General features: G+C 35.6%; 1 protein-coding gene across 1 annotated transcript in view; it reads right to left on the bottom strand.

Moving 5' to 3' along the window:
* The window catches only part of FBXO4 (F-box protein 4), a 287,548-nt gene that overhangs the window by 242,352 nt on the left and 26,679 nt on the right, over nt 1-18,517 (bottom strand). The window contains exon 8 of the transcript XR_004481339.2: nt 6,580-6,709. The gene's annotated coding sequence lies outside the window, so the exon portion shown is untranslated. The remainder of the gene's footprint in view (nt 1-6,579; nt 6,710-18,517) is intronic.

The following is an 18,517-nucleotide window of genomic DNA, read 5'->3' on the forward strand; positions in this document are numbered from 1 at the left end:
CTCTTTTTAGATAAATATGGTTAATAATAATAATAACAATGATAGCTAAGTTTCATTAAAAGCTTACTTTGCCGAGCCCTTTACTTAAATCAACTAAGTTCTCTCAACAAGTTTATAAGGAATACACTACTATTATCCATTTGGCCAAAGAAACCAACTTACAAAAAAGTCAGGTAATTCTCCCAAGTTAGTAAGTAGAAAAGCCAAAATTATAATCCAGGCTGACTTTCTCAAGAGCACTCTTAACCTCTCTCCTGTATAGCTCATAACATTAAGCCTATTTCCTTCCTTTGCAATACCCATTAAGCCTAGAATTTTTCTCTTGTCATTCTTTAAACTTTACTTTAAATATGTATCATCCTTTAGTAATTGTAGAAACTCCAGTAAATAAACTGAAGGATAGCTTTTGATGTTGCTGCTTTTTTATTACTAGCTTTGCTTGCCTTTGCCTCCCAGGACCATTTCTTTCAATGTTGCACCCATCGTCATCATTGGCATCCGCAAAGATTTATTCCTACTATATGAAAACTTTCATGTATCAAATATAATCTTGTAAGCTCTGCTGAATAAATTAATAAATAAATACAGAGATGTGTTAGTACTAGATTGTGAAGGAAATTACATGTCTTGCCAAACTATCTTTTTGCAGGCAATGGGAGGCATTTAGAATATTTAGTAGGGTAATGACATACTCTGATTTGATGATAAAAAAAATCACAAAGGTGGAAGTCTGGGAAAGAGTTTAGGAAAGAGTGAGACTGGATGCATGGAAATCAGTCAGGAGAATTTTGCTGTTCAATCCAGGCAGGAAATTATGAAGACTGGTCTATAATCATGGTAAGAGGAATTGAGAAGAAGGGTAGATAGAGAATCTATTGAAGAGAACACAACTTGGAGAAAATTAGACTGAAGTCACACATTGATAGTGAAAAGGAAAGATGCAAAATACCTCTTTAGGACAGAAGTTTTTCCAGAAGTTTTTACAGCTTAGGAACATTTCCCACTTGGGGTTTTCATGCCCAGAAGAAAGCTGGACAAGAAAGAGGAAGTGAATGCAATCATCCAGAGCTAATTTTTCCTACCATGAACCAAAGTTTAGCAGATTAGAAGATAAAAGATAAAATGTTTGGGTTTTGAAATTATAGAAAAGGGAACTATATTGATGGAATACTTGAAACATCATTGCATTATGAAGCTTTACATTATGAAGCATCCAATATGATTCAGCAAATGGAAATTATAGAGTCAAAATATTTGATAGGATAGGAAAAGGCTCTCATATATTCTTGGTGGAAATGTTAGTATTTGAAACTGTATATATAGTATAATTCCAATTTTTTAAAATATGTGCATAAAAATATGTAGATGAAATTCTGTGAATATTGACAGGTTCTCTCTGAGTGTTGGGTTTATGGTTGATTTTTCTGTTTTATTTATAAGTATTATCTACATTTTCCAATTTTTTAAATAATGAGTTTGTATTCCTTTTATCTTAGAAAAAAACACATGATTTAAAAAGAAACAACAACAAAAAAAACATGGATGTAGCTATAGTGTAACAAAATGGTTCTCATGTATTTAAAATGTTATTATTTGGATAAATCTAAGTAAATATTCTTTAATTCATAGAAAAAGAAATGCATACACTTGGGGAAAAATCTGAATTTCTCGGCTATAAAGGTGATTAACAGCAATTGCAGTTCACTAAGTAATGTTTTGGAATCACTATCCCAAAGGAAATTTAAATGATTTACAACTCCTGCCTATATGCTTTTATTTATCATAAAGATGTGTTTTATATTCCAATTTCCTCCTTTAGAAGAATGTTGATATATTGGTGATGGTGTGTTATGCAGAAATTAAAGAAAAGGGAGTTAAGAAATGAGAAATTAGATTCAAGCTTCTTTCAACCCTTTTTTACTATTTTCATCCTGGAATGTGGAGAAATGATAACACAAGAAAGTATTAACCTATGTGTTTGTGCAGTAAAATTCAGAATTATTCAAAATGTTTTCCTGAGTATATACTGTAGTCTCTTTATGACACTTCCCAGTCTCCTAGCATTGGTGTATTGGAGCCAGCTTGCACTGGCTCAGTGCAAAAATTGTCTCATTTCTTCCTAATTCCATATTCAGTGATGTCACAATAATAGCTAGAAATAGGCCATGGTTGGAGAGGTTAAGTCACAGAAATTATCAAACACTACAGATTAGGACTTTTTTCTTCCTGATAGGCAGCTGTTGAGCATTTGCTAGACATAAACAAAGGAGTATAGATTTCAGAATTTTTAATAATGTAATTAGTTGTAAGCATGATCACACACTCAAAGTCAGTGCTCTATAATGAAAAAAACAAAATCTACACATGAACAAGAATATTATATAAGGCAGACTGACTAACTGAAGATATACATCATAAACCCTAGGGCAACTATTAAAAAAATTTTTAAGAAGTATTAATAATAAGTTAATAGTGAAGATAAAATGGAATCATAAGAAAAATGTTCAGTTAACCAAAAAGAAAGCAGAAAAAGAGGATGAAAGAAATGAAGAACAGATGGAACAATAGAAAGCAAGATTGTAGAATTTAATTCAACCACATCAACATTGACAAAATGCGAATGATCTAAATGTGCCAATTAAAAACAGAGATTGCCAGACTGGAGTTTTAAAAAGTACATGCTATTTATAAGAAATCTCCTTAATATAAAAGCATAGATAGATTTAGAAGTAAAATGATGAAAAAAGATATACCATGCAAACACCAACAAAAGAAAGCTTGGGTGGCTTTAATAATATCACACAAAGTTACTTCAGAACAAGGAATATTATCAATGTTTAAAAGAAAAATTAGATAAGAATAAATGGGTCAATTCTCCAAGAAGACCTAAGAATTCTAAATGTGTACATCCCTAATAACAAAACCTCAAAATACACAAAACAAAAACTGCTAGTGCTAAAAAGAGAAATAGATAAATCCACAATTACAGTTTAACACTTCAACATTCCTCTCTCAGTAATTGCTAGACAAAAGACAGGAAATCAGTAAAGATACAGGAGACATAAGCAACATTATCAATGAATATGTCACTATAATATCATATTATTTACATTTATGGAACACTTCATACAACAGCTGAGTAAGCATTTCTTTCAAGTGCATGTGGAACATTCAACAAGATAGACAGTATTCTTGGCCATAAAACAAACTTTGCCCAATTTTAAAGAATAGAAATTATTAAAAGTATGTCTTTAGATCATAATAGAATTAAACTAGAAATCAATTTTTTAAAATATATCTGGAAAATTCCCAAATATTTGGAAGCTAAAGCTGCAATGAATATTCTCATATATTCATCATTGCAACTGAGTTCTATTATTTTCTTAAATACATAATCTTAAAAATATGATGACCCCTTATGATGCAAATGAATTACTATTGTCATATGCAGAGTTTTTTTGTTATTTTATAGGACTATTTTATACCACTTCTCAAAATGACTCTTGGCAGAATTACAAACCTCAATCTGAAACTGAAATTCAAGAACTTTTCCAACACTATCCCCCATATACCTATGTCCACATGACAACCTCCTAGTCATCCTTTTAGACATAGCTCAAACATCCCCGAGAAGCCTTCTTTGACAGTTGTCTATGCATGCCCACTCCTCATCATCCCCCCAAATTACACTTTCCTTCTTGCATGTTCCCATAACTCTCTTCACATACCCCTGGTGACATATCTGGTGTCCTCTGCCTGGTTACCTCTACTTGTCCTTCAAACTTCAGCGGCAGGCTCCATAAAAGCATTCCATGTCCTTCTCCCCTACTTACCTTCACTGGGTTAGACAATTCTCTTACATAAGCCAAAAACACTCAATGATTAGTGTAGGGTTTCTCAAGAGCAGCACTATTGACATTTTTGACCTAATAACTCTGTTGTGCAGGGCTGTCCTGTGCATTGTAGGATGATTAGTAGTATCCTTGGCCTCTACCTACCAGGTGCCAGTAGCACACACACCCCAGAAGTGACAATCAAAGATGTCTTCAGACATTGCCAAGTGTCCTCTGCGGGGCAAAATACTCCCTTATTTGAGAACCACTGACTAAGTGCTACTAATCATACTGATTGTGATCAGTCTGTTTATCTGTTTATTAGTCTATCTTAGACTATTGGCAATTCAAAGGAAGAAACTGTATATTTTATTTCTGAAGCCCAATTTCTAGTACAGAACCTGGAACCTAATAAATACTTATATTTTGCTGAAGAAAATAAATGAAATTCTATTGCTTTGGAAATTATTTTGTTTATAGATCCATATAGCACTTTTTTTCTTCTTTTCCCTTCTGGATTGGGATCTCCTTGAGGGCAAAAAACCTTATTTATTCACTTTTATGAATAAAAAGTGAATAATGCACTAAAATTGTCTGATAATTGTTTTATGATTATATCAATCAACAAAAGCCTAATCCAGGCTTTCAAGAGTCAGTGGGAGAAAGAAGAGGTGCATTTTTTAAAACGTATATATGTAAAACGAAGTAAATGGGAGCATAAAACTGTTCATAATTATAGACAGCTATCTGCAAACTCTTCATAAGTTATTTTAATCAATTTATTTCTGCTTTAATAAACTAAATATAACAGGGATGAAAATGACGGAACCAAAACTATAAATTGCTAGAAGGATAGAGAAAGACATGTTCTACCTATTTTAAAATCATTAAAATGCACATAATCAAGAGGGAAGACACTAGATGACTTATGAGCCTATAGAGTGGTCTTTTTAATAATAATCAAGGTAATCATTATTTCCAAGAAGATTATCTAGCATGTAAGATGCTAGTCATGCACAGAATTATTATTAGACAGAAAATACTTATCTTTTATGTCTTAATTTTTACCAGGAAATACACTCCATTAAAATTAATCGGTTAAAAAATACTGATCTATTACACTGAGTAACTTTTTATTATCTAGCTTGTGTTTTTCAAAAATTATTATTACATGTGTAGTGATGGATGGTAACTGGATTTATTGGGGTGATTATTTCATAATGTATAAAAATATTGAATCACTATACTGTACACCTGAAACTAATATAACATTGTATGTTAAGTATAACTTAGTTAAAAATTATTATTAGAAAAGCAGCACATGTGCATTGTAGAAAATTAGAAAAGCATAATTAAATCAGTCCTTCACCACCAGAGACCATCATTACTAATTAACGCCTATATTTCCAGGTCTTTACACACACACACACACACACACACACATACACACCTTTGTAGTTACATATCAATATAAAATCGTATTGTACACTCTTCCTCAACCTACTTTTTTCAGTAAGTAATCTCTTTCTCTTTCAGTACCTTTTATCTCTTCTAATACTATATTCAAAATTCCCCATTTGATCCAAAAATATCACACACAGATTGTTTGTCCATTCAAATATCAAACATAGGATCAAACTTTCATCTGGTTTTTATGTCCCTTAAGTTTCTTGTAATAGATTATAATCTCTTTTTCACAATCATGACTTTTTAAAGAACCAGGTCAGTTACCTATTGTAGAATATCCCTGGATTTTTCTGGTTTCTTTGCTATGCTACCATTTAACTTGTCAGTCTCTAACCTGCATTTCTTATAAATTGTACATTATATTAGAGGCTTAATAAACCCAATTTAAATATTTTTGCCTAGAATAATTCATAGGTCTTGGTGTGTACTTCATGTGGCTTTATATCTGGCACACAATATCTGATTAACAAACATTAATGACACTATGATTGATTGATTCCAATACTAAGTTATTTTGTTTTCCCCTCCACTGTACAGATAAAATTTTCCCCTTGTGATTAAAAAATAATGTGTGAGGTTTTCTTTTAACAATTAACCAATGGCCAGTTTTCCATAAACCATTTACTTAATGATCTTGACACCGATTAATAATCCTTCCCTCAATCTATTAATGTAATTTCTGTGAAATTATTGTTCTCTAATTCTACAGTCCCTTCTATGTCTTATAATGCATTTTTCTGTAAAACAGCATGCTTCCTCAAAAATTGGGATATTTGGTTACCCTGTTGGTGAGGATGTAAGCAACAGAAGTACCATAGACACCTGGTGGGAATATTCACACTTCACTTTTGGAAAACAATTTGGCATTATCTAGCCAAGTTGAAGATACACACAATCTTTTACCCAGCATTGCCATTTTAGGTACAGCATTTCCCTACTTTAGGTATTCTTCACTTAACATCAGAAATTTATCTTTGTAAATTAGACATTTTAAAAATAAATGCTAATTGAGAGTCTATTTCTTAATATTTTAAATAAGGAAAATTATAGTGTTTTTATATCAACCTGAAACATCCACCAATTTCCTAAAACATAACTAATTCAGAGTAAAATGCATATAAAGTATTCATTAAATGACTAATATAGTTACTTCAAATAGTTTCTTTGTATGCAGAACATGCTGTATTAGTCTAGGTTCTCCAGAGAAGTAAAACTTGGATATGTAATATCCAATTGATGTAATATATCATACATGATTTATTATAAGGAATTGGCTCACGTGATTATGGAGACTGAGAAGTTCCAAGATCTTCAGTTGAACCCAGAAATCTGGTGAAGACGCAGTAAAGCCAATGGTGTAGTTCCTGTCCAAGTCCAAGTGTGAAGGCAGGAGAAGACCAATGTTCCAGCTAGAAGATAGGCAGAGAGAGCAAATTCTCCTTTATTCAGCCTTTTGTTCTATTCAGGCCTTCAATGAAATGGATGAGGCTCACCCACATTGGAAAGGGCTACCTGTTTAACTTAGTCTCTGCCTATTCAAATGTTAATCTCATCCAGAAACTCCCTCACAGATACATCCAGAATAATGTTTAACCAAATATCTGGGCAACGCCTCCAGTCAAGTTGACACATAAAATTAACCATCACATATGTGCTTCAGTGATTCTAGCTACACCTTTCAAAACATTAATACTTAACAATTCTACCTGGAATATAACCCAGACTTGCCCTCCCACACACACATTGTTTTGTTTAAAATGTAGTATTGAGTTTGCGAGACATAAATACAATTTTTTCATATAAATCAGCTAACAAGTATATTGCAAGGACACTTACATTCTAAAATTTGGATATCAAAGTCCAAGAGGTGTTTCATGAGGGAAATGTTAAAGTATGCCAGTACTACCCTAAAAATATGTAAACATATGCACTAGCATACATGTGTAAGAATATTTGTAGCAGTGTTATTTATGGTAACCAAAAACTGCAAACACCTGAATGTCCACTTACAATAGTATGAATGAGTTGTGAAATATGCATACAATGGAAGAGTATATCACTAGGAAAATGGTATGCAAAATGCTATAGTATGGATGACCTTGCAAACACAATATTGAACAAAAGAAGAAAGATAAAAATAATTCCAACAGTATGGAGTCTACTCATATTAAGTTCAAAGCAGGCTAAACCAGGCCATTGTTTAGAGATGCACATATAGGTTGTAAAAGCATAAAGGAAAAGAAAGGTATGATTATCACAAAGCCAGAAATAGTGGATACTTCCAGAGTGGAGGGATAGAATTATAATTAGGAAGGAAGCCACAAACAAGGTGGGTGTTCTTGGATGTTGCAAAATTTCTATTTTTTGACTTGGGTTATACCAGAGTTTGTTTTATAAGTATTCATTAGACAGTACAGATATATTTTATAAATTCTTCTGTAAGTACATATATTTCATAATAAGAAAAGAATAAGAGATGAATGGAAAAAGTTAGATTAGGCATTATATAGGAGGTACAATTGCAAGATGCTGCTGGCAGGCACCAACCTCTGCTTGCTGTATCTGACCAAGTGTCAACACATGTATAATTGAACTGCAGAAGATAAAAGTAAGGACAACTAAAATAAGCCAGACACAGAAGCATTTGCAAAGGAGCTTGCACTTAGAAAATGCTCAAAAACAACACATTTGTTGGACTGGAATTTGATGAATGGAAAAAGAAAACTTCCATATATGTAAAAGGCTTAAAGAAACAGTCTAGGGTCTTCCCTGGTGGCTCACTGGTTGACAATCCGCCTGCCAATGCAGAGGACGTGGGTTCGAGCCCTGGTCCGGGAAGATCCCACATGCCACGGAGAAACTAAGCCCATGTGCCACAACTACTGAGCCTGTGCCCTAGAGCCTGAGAACCACAACTACTGAGCCTGCGTGCTGCAACTACTGAAGAGCGCGCGCCTAGAACCCATGCTCCACAACAAGAGAAGCCACCGCAACTAAAGCCCGCACACTGCAACGAAGAGTAGCCCCTGCTCACCGCAACTAGAGAAAGCCTGCACACGGCAACAAAGACCCAATGCAGCCAAAAAAAAAAAAAAACCAACAGTCTACAAGATTTAAAAATAAAACAAGAACTAAACACCTTCATGGGGACATAATAGGCATTCATAAAATCATAAAATGTAAGAATACAGTGAACATGGCTTTGTGCAATAAATCCTGCAATTTTCAAGACATGAGGATGCCAACGAAATTCAAAAGAAATCATTTTCAATAATTAAAAGAAATTGTTTCTTACACAGAAAGCAGTAAATATACAGTAAGTCATAATTATTATATGTGCTTAAACTTTGGTATTGACAGAAAAAAATACCAAATAAGCACCTAGCCAGAATATTCAGCCTCAGAAGAAAGTGTTCAATCATTTTATGACTGTTTAAAATTCAGTTAAAATAAATGTTTCTCAATGCTTTGACCAGGCTCTGGTACATGAGGCAAAAGTTCAGAAGCATTCTCCTTTGACTTCCGATTTTCCATAGAGTGCTGCCCTCTTCAGGGAGAGCTGTGTCACATCTGATTCCACTTTTCCGTGGTAATTTTTGTAAAAATTTCCACTTTCGTTTTCATGAATGGAATGTCTATCTTCCTCCTGAAACACTTCATTTGAAATTACAGTCAGTTGTAAACAAGGTAAAGATGGCTATGATATGTTTTCAGTTAAACTAAGTAAAAAATCTATTTTTGTATTTACAAAGAAAATCATAAAATGGAGAAAATATGTATTATCAATTGTATTGCATTATTCAGTATAAGGAGAAATAAAATCTGAAATATTTTAAAGTAATTTAAAAACAGGTATTCAAGGCTAGATATATGAGCAATGAAAATGGATTTTTTTTTTCTATTGGGGTATAATTGATTAACAATGCTGTGTTAGTTTCAGGTGTACAGCAGAGTGATTCAGTTATACATATACATGCATCTATTCTTTTCCCATTTAGGTTATTATAGAGTATAGAGTAAATTTCACTGTGCTATAGATTAGGTCCTTGTTGGTTATCTATTTTAATTTTTTTTTTTTTTTTTTGCGGTACGTGGGCCTCTCACTGGTGTGGCCTCTCCCGTTGCAGAGCACAGGCTCTGGACACGCAGGCTCAGCAGCCATGGCTCACGGGCCCAGCCGCTCCGCGGCATGTGGGATCTTCCCGGACCGGGGCAAGAACCCACGTCCCCTGCATCTGCAGGCGGACCCTCAACCACTGCGCCACCAGGGAAGCCCGGTTATCTATTTTAAATATAGCAGTGTGTATATGTCAATCCCAAACTCCCAATCTATCCCTCCTTCCCACCCTTCGCCCTGGTAACCATAAATTCAATCTCTAAGTCTGTGTGTCTGTTTCTGTTTTGTAAATAAGTTCATTTGTATCATTTTTTTTAGATTCTGCATATACGTGATATCATATATTTGTCTTTGTCTGACTTACTTCACTTACTATGATAATCTCCAGGTACATCCATGTTGCTGCAAATGGCATTATTTCATTCTTCTTAATGGCTGAGTAATATTCCATTGTATATATGTACCACATCTTCTTTATCCATTCATCTGTTGATGGACATTTAGGTTGCTTCCATGTCTTGGCTATTGTAAACAGTGCTGCAATGAACACTGGGGGTGCATGTATCCTTTTGAACCACGTTTTTCTCTGGATATATATATGCCCAGGAGTGGGATTGCTGGATCATATGGTAACTCTATTTTTAGTTTCTTAAGGAACCGCCATACTGTTCTCCATAGTGGCTATACCAGTTTACATTCCCACCAACAGTGGGAAAACACCCTTTTCTCCATAACTTCTCCAGCATTTATTGTTTGTAGACTTTTTGATAATGGCCATTCTGACTGGTGTGAGGTGATATCTCATGAGCAATGAAAATGGATTTTAAGATTACATCTTCTTAAATATTTAGCTTAGGGACTTCCCTGGTGGTCCAGTGGGTAAGACTCCACACTCCCAGTGCAGGGGGCCCGGGTTCAATCCCTGGTCGGGGAACTAGATCCCACATGCATGCCAAAACTAAGAGTCCACATGCCGCAACTAAGAAGTCTGCATGCTGCAGCCAAGACATCCACATACCGCAAGTAAGATCCCACGTGCTGCAACTAAGACCTGGAGCAACCAAAATAAATAATTAAATAAACAAATATTTAAAAAAAAATTTGGCTTAAATTGCTATTCTATAATTAAACAGCCATCATAAGAAAGAGGTTTCTTATTTCAATGATGCTGCCATCACTCAAAACCAGTTTTGAACTGTTTACATAAAATTGCCTTCAAAATTGCTTAAAAGAGGGCTTTCCTGGTGGCTCAGTGGTTGAGAGTCCGCCTGCCGATGCAGGGGACGCGGGTTCGTGCCCTGGTCCGGGAATATCCCACATGCCGCGGAGCGGCTGGGCCCGTGAGCCATGGCCGCTGAGCCTGTGCATCCGGAGCCTGTGCTCCGCAACAGGAGAGGCCACAACAGTGAGAGGCCCGCATACCGCAAAAAAAAAAAAAAAAAAATTGTTTAAAAGAAACAAGAAAATCAGACTAATTATTTTATAAATTTCTTTTGGCTAATAACATTACCAAATTTCATCATCAGCATTACTTAGAAACTCAATTTTGAATGTCATTCTTATTTTAGAGCAGATACGATTTTTGGAACTAAAGATTTTCCACCACCAAAGGTATTTGAAAGAATATGATGAATGATTCTAAGAAATTTTGAAAAAGGAATTCCAAGATATATATATATTGAAAGGGAAAACAATCATTTATATGTAAACCATCGGGTGTCGGCTTCTGCCTAGAATGTAGAAAGTTGCAAAAGAATGTCGTTCCTACCCTAGCAATAATAACAATCCAGATAACCCACAAAATCATCATTTATTAAAAAGTCATCAGAGAGCTAAGGATGGAGAAAAAATATGTAATGAATTAAAATTCAGAAAGTTACATACCTCTCTTGGGAGCAAAGCAACCCAAGAGTTTCTTTCATCCTTGGTGAAGCAGTAGAAAAGGAGAAAGCTGTCAGAGCAAGAAGAAAGGTAAGAAGAAAACTGGGATAACTCAAGAATTAAACTTCTGAAATTTTAACAAATTTCTGTAGACTAAGTGTGAGCTGGCATGATGGTTTAAAATCCTTAGAACACAGAGTACAGCCGCCTACAACACTTCATAGCCTTCACAGAGTAGTCATGAGAAATACTGGGGCGAGAGTAGGAATGCTTAAAAAAACTTTCAAGCACTCAGGCTTTACATTGATACAAGGCAGCAGGCACCTATCTTTGGTGAAGAGGGGCAAGAATACTGAGAGAGGCAAGCTCTATCAAGGTACAGTGTGCAGGACTTCATGAACTCTGAGGGCAGGAAAGGACTGAGACAAGCTCTTTAAGTTCTCCAGGCTGTACACTGAGTAAGAGCAATGATAATTTATGACTGAGAGAGGGACAGGGAAGCTGAAAGAGATTCTTTCCTGAGGTGTAAGCATAGGGGCTTTCTTGAAGTCTGAAGGCAGCATAGGAAAAACTGAACTGAACTCTTTAGGTACATGAGGTCTTCAATGGGTACAAAGCAATAACTGATTTTGGCTGGCGCAGAGGCAAGAGAGCTGAGAGATATCTCTCTGAGATGTAAACAAGCAGGGCCTGGGGAAGGCTGTGGGAGAAGCAGCAGAATGGAAACAGATCCTCCAGGTACTCAGGTCCGACATCTGGCTAAAAAGAAAATTCTGATCCCTTGCACAAACTATTTGAAGTCTGTGGTGAAATAAATCTAACTAAAATAAAGAACTAAGCCTAGATCCAACTCAGTCATGGACTAGATTAACTCATCTCCTCACATTACTGGACTGACAAAAGGAATGTGCAATGGGTGTAAATATTATTTGCTTCAGTTTCTATTGTTCTATTATCAATATCCAACTATCAATCAAAAACATGTGACATGAAAAAAGGGGAAAAAAATGTGACTCATTCTTAAGAGAGAAAACAGCCATTAAAATCTGATCCAGGGCTTCCCTGGTGGCGCAGTGGTTGAGAGTCCACCTGCCGATGCAGGGGACACACGTTCGTGCCCCAGTCCGGGAAGATCCCACATGCCATGGAGTGGCTAGGCCCGTGAGCCATGGCCACTGAGCACGAGCGTCCAGAGCCTGTGCTCTGCAACAGGAGAGGCCACAACAGTGAGAGGCCTGCATACCACAAAAAAAAAAAAAATCTGATCCAAACATGGTCCAAGTGTTAGAACCATCAGAGGGAATTTAAAATAACAATGATAGATATATTAAGCAATCTCATGGAAAAGGTGGATAGCATGTATAAAGAGATGGGGAATTTGTTCCTGATACAAATGAAAACTATAAAAAGGAGCCAGATGGTAATCCTAAAAATGAAAAATAAAATATAAGATGAAGAATTATTTTGATGGGCTCATTAGCATTCTGAACACATCAAATAAAAGAATCAGTGAATTTGAGTACAACAGAAATTATCTAAATTAAAACACAAAGAGAAAAATTTAAAGAGGAGGGGGATCAAAACATCCAATCACTGTGAAACAAAATCAAATAGGCTATCATTTGTGTAGCTGGAGACCCAAAACAAGAAAAAAGAATAGAGCAGAAGAAATACTGGAAGAGATGACTGACAATTTTCCAAAACTGAGGAAAGACCAACCCACAGACCTAAGAAGTTCAGCAAAACCCAAGAACAGTAAATACAAAGAAAATTACACCTAGGCATATTATGGTTGTATGGCTGAAATCTAAAGCATAAAGATAAAATCTTAAAATGAGAGAAGATATATTACATACAATGAACAATGACGAGAATGATGGTTGACTTATCAGAAAAAACAGTAAAGGAGATAAGCAATTAAACGACATCTTTAAAGTACTTAAAGAAAAACTGTTAATCTATAATTTTATATCCAGTAAAAATATCCTTTTAACATGAAGTCAAAATAAAGCCATTTGGAAGCAGGCAACACCTGAAAGGATTCATCTCATCTCTGGCAGACCTGCCCTGTAAGAAATATTAAATACTCACTAATGCTCTGTGGGTTTTTTTTCAGTCATTTTAATGTGCTTCGCTTGTATGGTTTCAATTACTATGTCTTCAAGTTCAATAATCATTTCTTCTCCAATGTCTACTCCATCATTAATCCCACCCGGTATGTTTTTCATTTCACACATTGCAGTTTTAATACATGGAAGGCCAATTTGAGTCTTTTTAACATTTTCTGCCTTTACTTAACCTGTGCAGTATTTACTCCAGCTTCTTAAACTTAGGGAATATAGTTATAATAACTGTTTACTGTTCTTGTTTACTATCTTCTGTGTCCCATCTGGATTGGTTTTGATTATTTTTCCCCTTCTTATGGATCATAGTATCTTTCTTCTTTGCATGCTGATAATTTTTTATTGGACATTACTAATTTTATCTTGTTGAATGCTGTATATTTTTGAATTCCTATAAATATTATTGAGCTTTATTCTGTGATATTGTTGTTATTTAGGAACAGTTTGAGCCATTCAGCTCTTCCTTATAAGCACTGTTAGGAGGAACCAGAGCAGCATTTAGTTGAGGAATGATTTTGCTGCTACTGAGGCAAAACACTTCTGAGTACTCTACCCAACATTCCACAAATGATGAGGTTTTCCATTTTGGCTGGTACCCTCTGTAAACACTGGGTATTATTCCCTCTAATCCTTTCTGCATTGTTTCCTCACCCTCATGCAGTGATCAGTACTCAGCTGAAGACTCACGAAGGAGGACTCTGTAGATCTCCAGAGATCTCTCTCCCTGTCTCTGAACAGCTCTTTCCTCTGTTACGCTCTTTACTCCGAGCTCTTGGTTCCTTGGTCTCCCCAGACTTCCAGCTTCTTCTTTGTAACTTAGGGAGACCTCCATGCTTTGGGATCTCTCTCCCTTTGGCCCGGGAAATCTGCAGGCAATAAGCTGGGACAATTATAGGTCTCATCTCATCTGTTCATATAGCGAAGGGAATCACTACCCTTTACTGCCCAATGTCCAATGTCTTAAAAACTGTTCTTTCATGTATTTTATCCAGTTTTTTTGTTGTTTAGGCAGGAAAATAAATTATGTTCCTATGAATTTACTCTCCATCTTGATTAGAAAAAGAAATCTTTGTATCATCCTTTTAAAAAATATTTTGAACCTATGTAGTCTGCACATATGACTGAAATGCTGATTTTTCCTTTCAGACTCACTCAAGAAGGAATACTCTAGGTCCTGTATGATATCAAATTTAGAATATAACATAAATCATAAGTATAGACTTTGAAGTGGGCAAAGCAATCCATAAGCAGGAACACACACACACACAAAAGAAAAGGCATACAAAAGGGCACTGACCCTATGATATTTACCCCTATTTACCGACTTGCTCCTCCTTTTTAAAATTCTTCTCTGACACTACTTACCTTTAGGACCAGATGGTCCTGTATTCCCTATGATTACTTTCTGCTCTGGAGAGGAAGTAACATAGGATGTCTAAAAACTCTTTTAGTTGCCAAAAAATTTCGCAAATTTGCGCACTCTGTTTTGTCTAGGTAATGTAGCCTTGCCCGTTTTCTCTAGAATTTCTCTAGAAGTGAAGAAACATAAACATATGCAACTCACATATGTGAGTTTATCAATTTTATACTAAGTTAGTTTCTGTGTTTTAGCTTTCATCCAGAAATGGAATTTAAGAATTTAAGTAATTGAGATTAATCTCCGATGTCTCTCTTTTGGATATCCCTCAGATTTCAGACAAACATTTTTGTCACAATCAAAGATATGAAGTGATAAAAATAAAAAGTAATATCCTGTCTTCCGAAGTACACTGAAAAAAGGTAACTTTGGGACTTCCCTGGCAGTTCAGTGGTTAAGACTCTGCGCTTCCACTGCAGGGGGCACAGGTTTGACCCCTGGTTGGGGAACTAAGATCCCACATGCCGTGTGGCGTGGCCAAAAAAAAAGGCAACATGAGTGGTTTATAAATGCTTCTATTATTTGCAGTATTGAGAACAGGCCAACAGCTGGTGTTCAAATAACTAAAGCCTCTTACTGAAAATTCAGAATAGAGGGATTGGCTAGATGTGGATGATGCATCATGATTATATGATTCAGTGCTTTGCTCGGGGATTGATGCTTTAAGGAGAGTGGTTATACAGCCCCAATTACTAAGCATCTTAATATGAAATTCATATATGAGAGAGAAAAGAGAGAGAGAGAGAGGTGGATAGAGCAGAAGGAAGGAGAAGAAGAGGGGAGAAGAAGGGAGAAGAAGAGGGGAGAAGGAAAGGAGAGTGAGGGAGAGAGGGATAGAAAGAGAACTTATGAACATGTGTAACACAGGATTTAGGTAGCATAGTACCTTTATCCTGCTTGAACCCTATCCTAGGTATATTAACCTACCTCATTTTTTTCCCCTTGCTTCTTGCCATATATTTTCAATTGATTCAACTAACTGCATGATTAAATTATCTTGATTTGGTCTGTGAGCCCTTCTGTTCTATTACGTCTGGGAGAGCCTGCCTAGTAGAGTACTTGGAGACTACCATACATCAAGTTATTTCTTACCATGATGATTTACTTTGAAACAAATTTGATAAGATTCAAGTTTAATCCCACAATAAAGTCACTTTATTTCACTTGCCTCCCAATATTTCCAAAGAGAAAGAGAAGTAGAATTACAGAGGGCAAGTCTAAATAACGCAAATGCCTTGTGTTATGCAGAGGAACATCATCCTTCATGTGTCAAAGCTGAACAAAAGTTGAACACCTCTGAACTAGAAAACTAGCACTCCAAGTGCAAAGCTCCCATATCCTCTAGACTTAAATTGATATTTCTTTCTGTATCCAAATCTTCAGGTTTATTTCTTTGCTCTTTAATAAAGATACTAGATCACATCAGAAGTTGAGGTAGGGAAGTCACATAGGGAAAACGCATCATTTAGCTTCATTCAGTTCCATTTTCGGTTTCAACAACAGCCACTCCCAAACCTGGTAAGAAAATCCTACATTCACTTTACCTTCTCAACTGCCACTGCCCCATCCAATTTCCCCACATTCTCCTATCATCTTCCTATTTGAACACTCTAAGTATACTGTGCTCTGTGTTGAAAATGTTTAGCGACCTAGGATGTGCTAGCATCATTACGTAAAAAGCATAGCTGCCAGTGCTACATAAATTGAGAACAAGCAAAGCAGTGCTCTTTTACTTCATTAGCATTCAGTTTGCAGCACTAGACTCCTAATTAAGACATTCATAAGTATTCATATTCATTCAGGCTATTCTATTTTTTATTTGCTAATTTGGTTAGAAACATTTAGACACATTAACTGTTCTTCCAGTCAAAATAAATACTTGCTGTGTTTGTGGATAAGCCAACTGATGACTGTCCTTTCTTGAAAGCAAAATATAAAACATGTTTTTTTCCCATTTTCAATTTTCCTTTATTGCTTTATGTAAATCATTACATTTGGATGAAGGAAAGTAATTCTTCTAAGAGTGAACTTTTAAATTGCTATTGTTAGCTTCTTCCAATAGTAATAATGTCCTCAAGTTATGCTGGTAAATACAGTATAGGAAACAATGAACCTGAGAAGTTAGTTTCTTTGATAAAGAGAGTGATCAGATGCAGGGAGGGGTGACTTGAAGTTTTACCACCTGAGTAGTGGTTGAAGGATCAATGGATGATTATTCCACAGAAAAGGTTTTATGGGCTGTGAAACAGTTTGTGTTTGAACATAAGAGAGAAATTTGATTTATTCTATGTTGCCTCAGAAGACACAACTAGAATTGATATATGAAAATTATAAGGAGGAAATTGCAGCTCAAAAAAAGACCTGCTTAACGATTACATTTTAAACTGATCTGATTTTAGAATCCCACAGGATAATGGGGTCACTAAATTAGAATCTCCATACACCTTCTGAATATCATACAAATCAGAGAGAATAAATAAAACCACAATGACCCACGTTTACAGCATGACTAAAACAGAATAATACTTCAATTTACAAGTAACTAGGGAAATAAACATTCAGAAGCAAGCAGAGCCACCTCTGGAGCCCACTGCAGAGCAGCAAGTGGGCACTTGAGGTGTGGAATACAGATATAATTATCTTCCAAAAGACAGAGTCCCACCCTTAGAGCATAAATGCTGAGAATAAGTCTGACACCTGGATATTCAGAGTACTGGCTGTGTGGAATTGAGAGGGAGAGCCTTGAAATGTTTGCAATCAGAGGTGGGAGTTGTACCCCTTCTTGAAAAGAGTGGTAAAGACTTGAAAAGGGAATAGCGTTAAGGGGAAGGATTCATGTGGATCTGAGGGTGAAAGAGAAGAAGGAAATAAGCGGTAAAAATTTAAAGTTCTACATTAACATAAAATAGAAACATCAGAAGACTTCATGATCCTCTCTCCTTGCCACCCAAAGAATGTAGACATTCATGAAACAAGCTGCACTTCATCATGCCAACAAAAGAGGGCTCTCTTGAGCTAAGAAATCTAATTTGCCACCAAACTCGTCCTTTTCTACACACAACTGTTAATGCTGGCCTAGAAAAATGTAAGATATTCCTAAAATTAACCGAATATAGAAGACAACATCTATATTAAAAGTACTGTAATAGAAAACAAAAAAAATGAAAATCAAAACATTTCAGATGATGAAAATTATTCCCAAAAAACAACCACAAAGCACAGAAAAACTATAACAAAATATGCCAGACAAAATTAATTATCTTTAAACAAGCATTTGCAGGTGTGAAAAAAACTTCAAAGAATATATTTAAAAATTCAAAATAGAAATGAACATAAAGTTAGGAAGATATAAAATGAGAGTTAACAACACAGGGGAAAAAAATGAAGATAAAGAAAAAAATCATCCTTCCTTGCATGATAACCAAGGAATGAACAGCTTAGACTGAGAATATAATGAGGGACATAAGCAAAAATTAAAACAGATAAAATAGTGAAAATGAAATAAAGAGAGAGGTAAAAATGGTCAGTAAAAAAGTGACAGAGAAGGTAGGGGGAAGAAATCTAAGTAAAGAAATGGGCATTAACAAAGGTATTAGTACACAGGCTTCCCTGGTGGCATAGTGGTTGAGAGTCTGCCTGCCGAGGCAGGGGACACGGGTTCACGCCCCAGTCCAGAAAG

Source organism: Orcinus orca, chromosome 3 (assembly GCF_937001465.1).
Source record: "Orcinus orca chromosome 3, mOrcOrc1.1, whole genome shotgun sequence".
Taxonomy (NCBI): Eukaryota; Metazoa; Chordata; class Mammalia; order Artiodactyla; family Delphinidae; genus Orcinus; species Orcinus orca.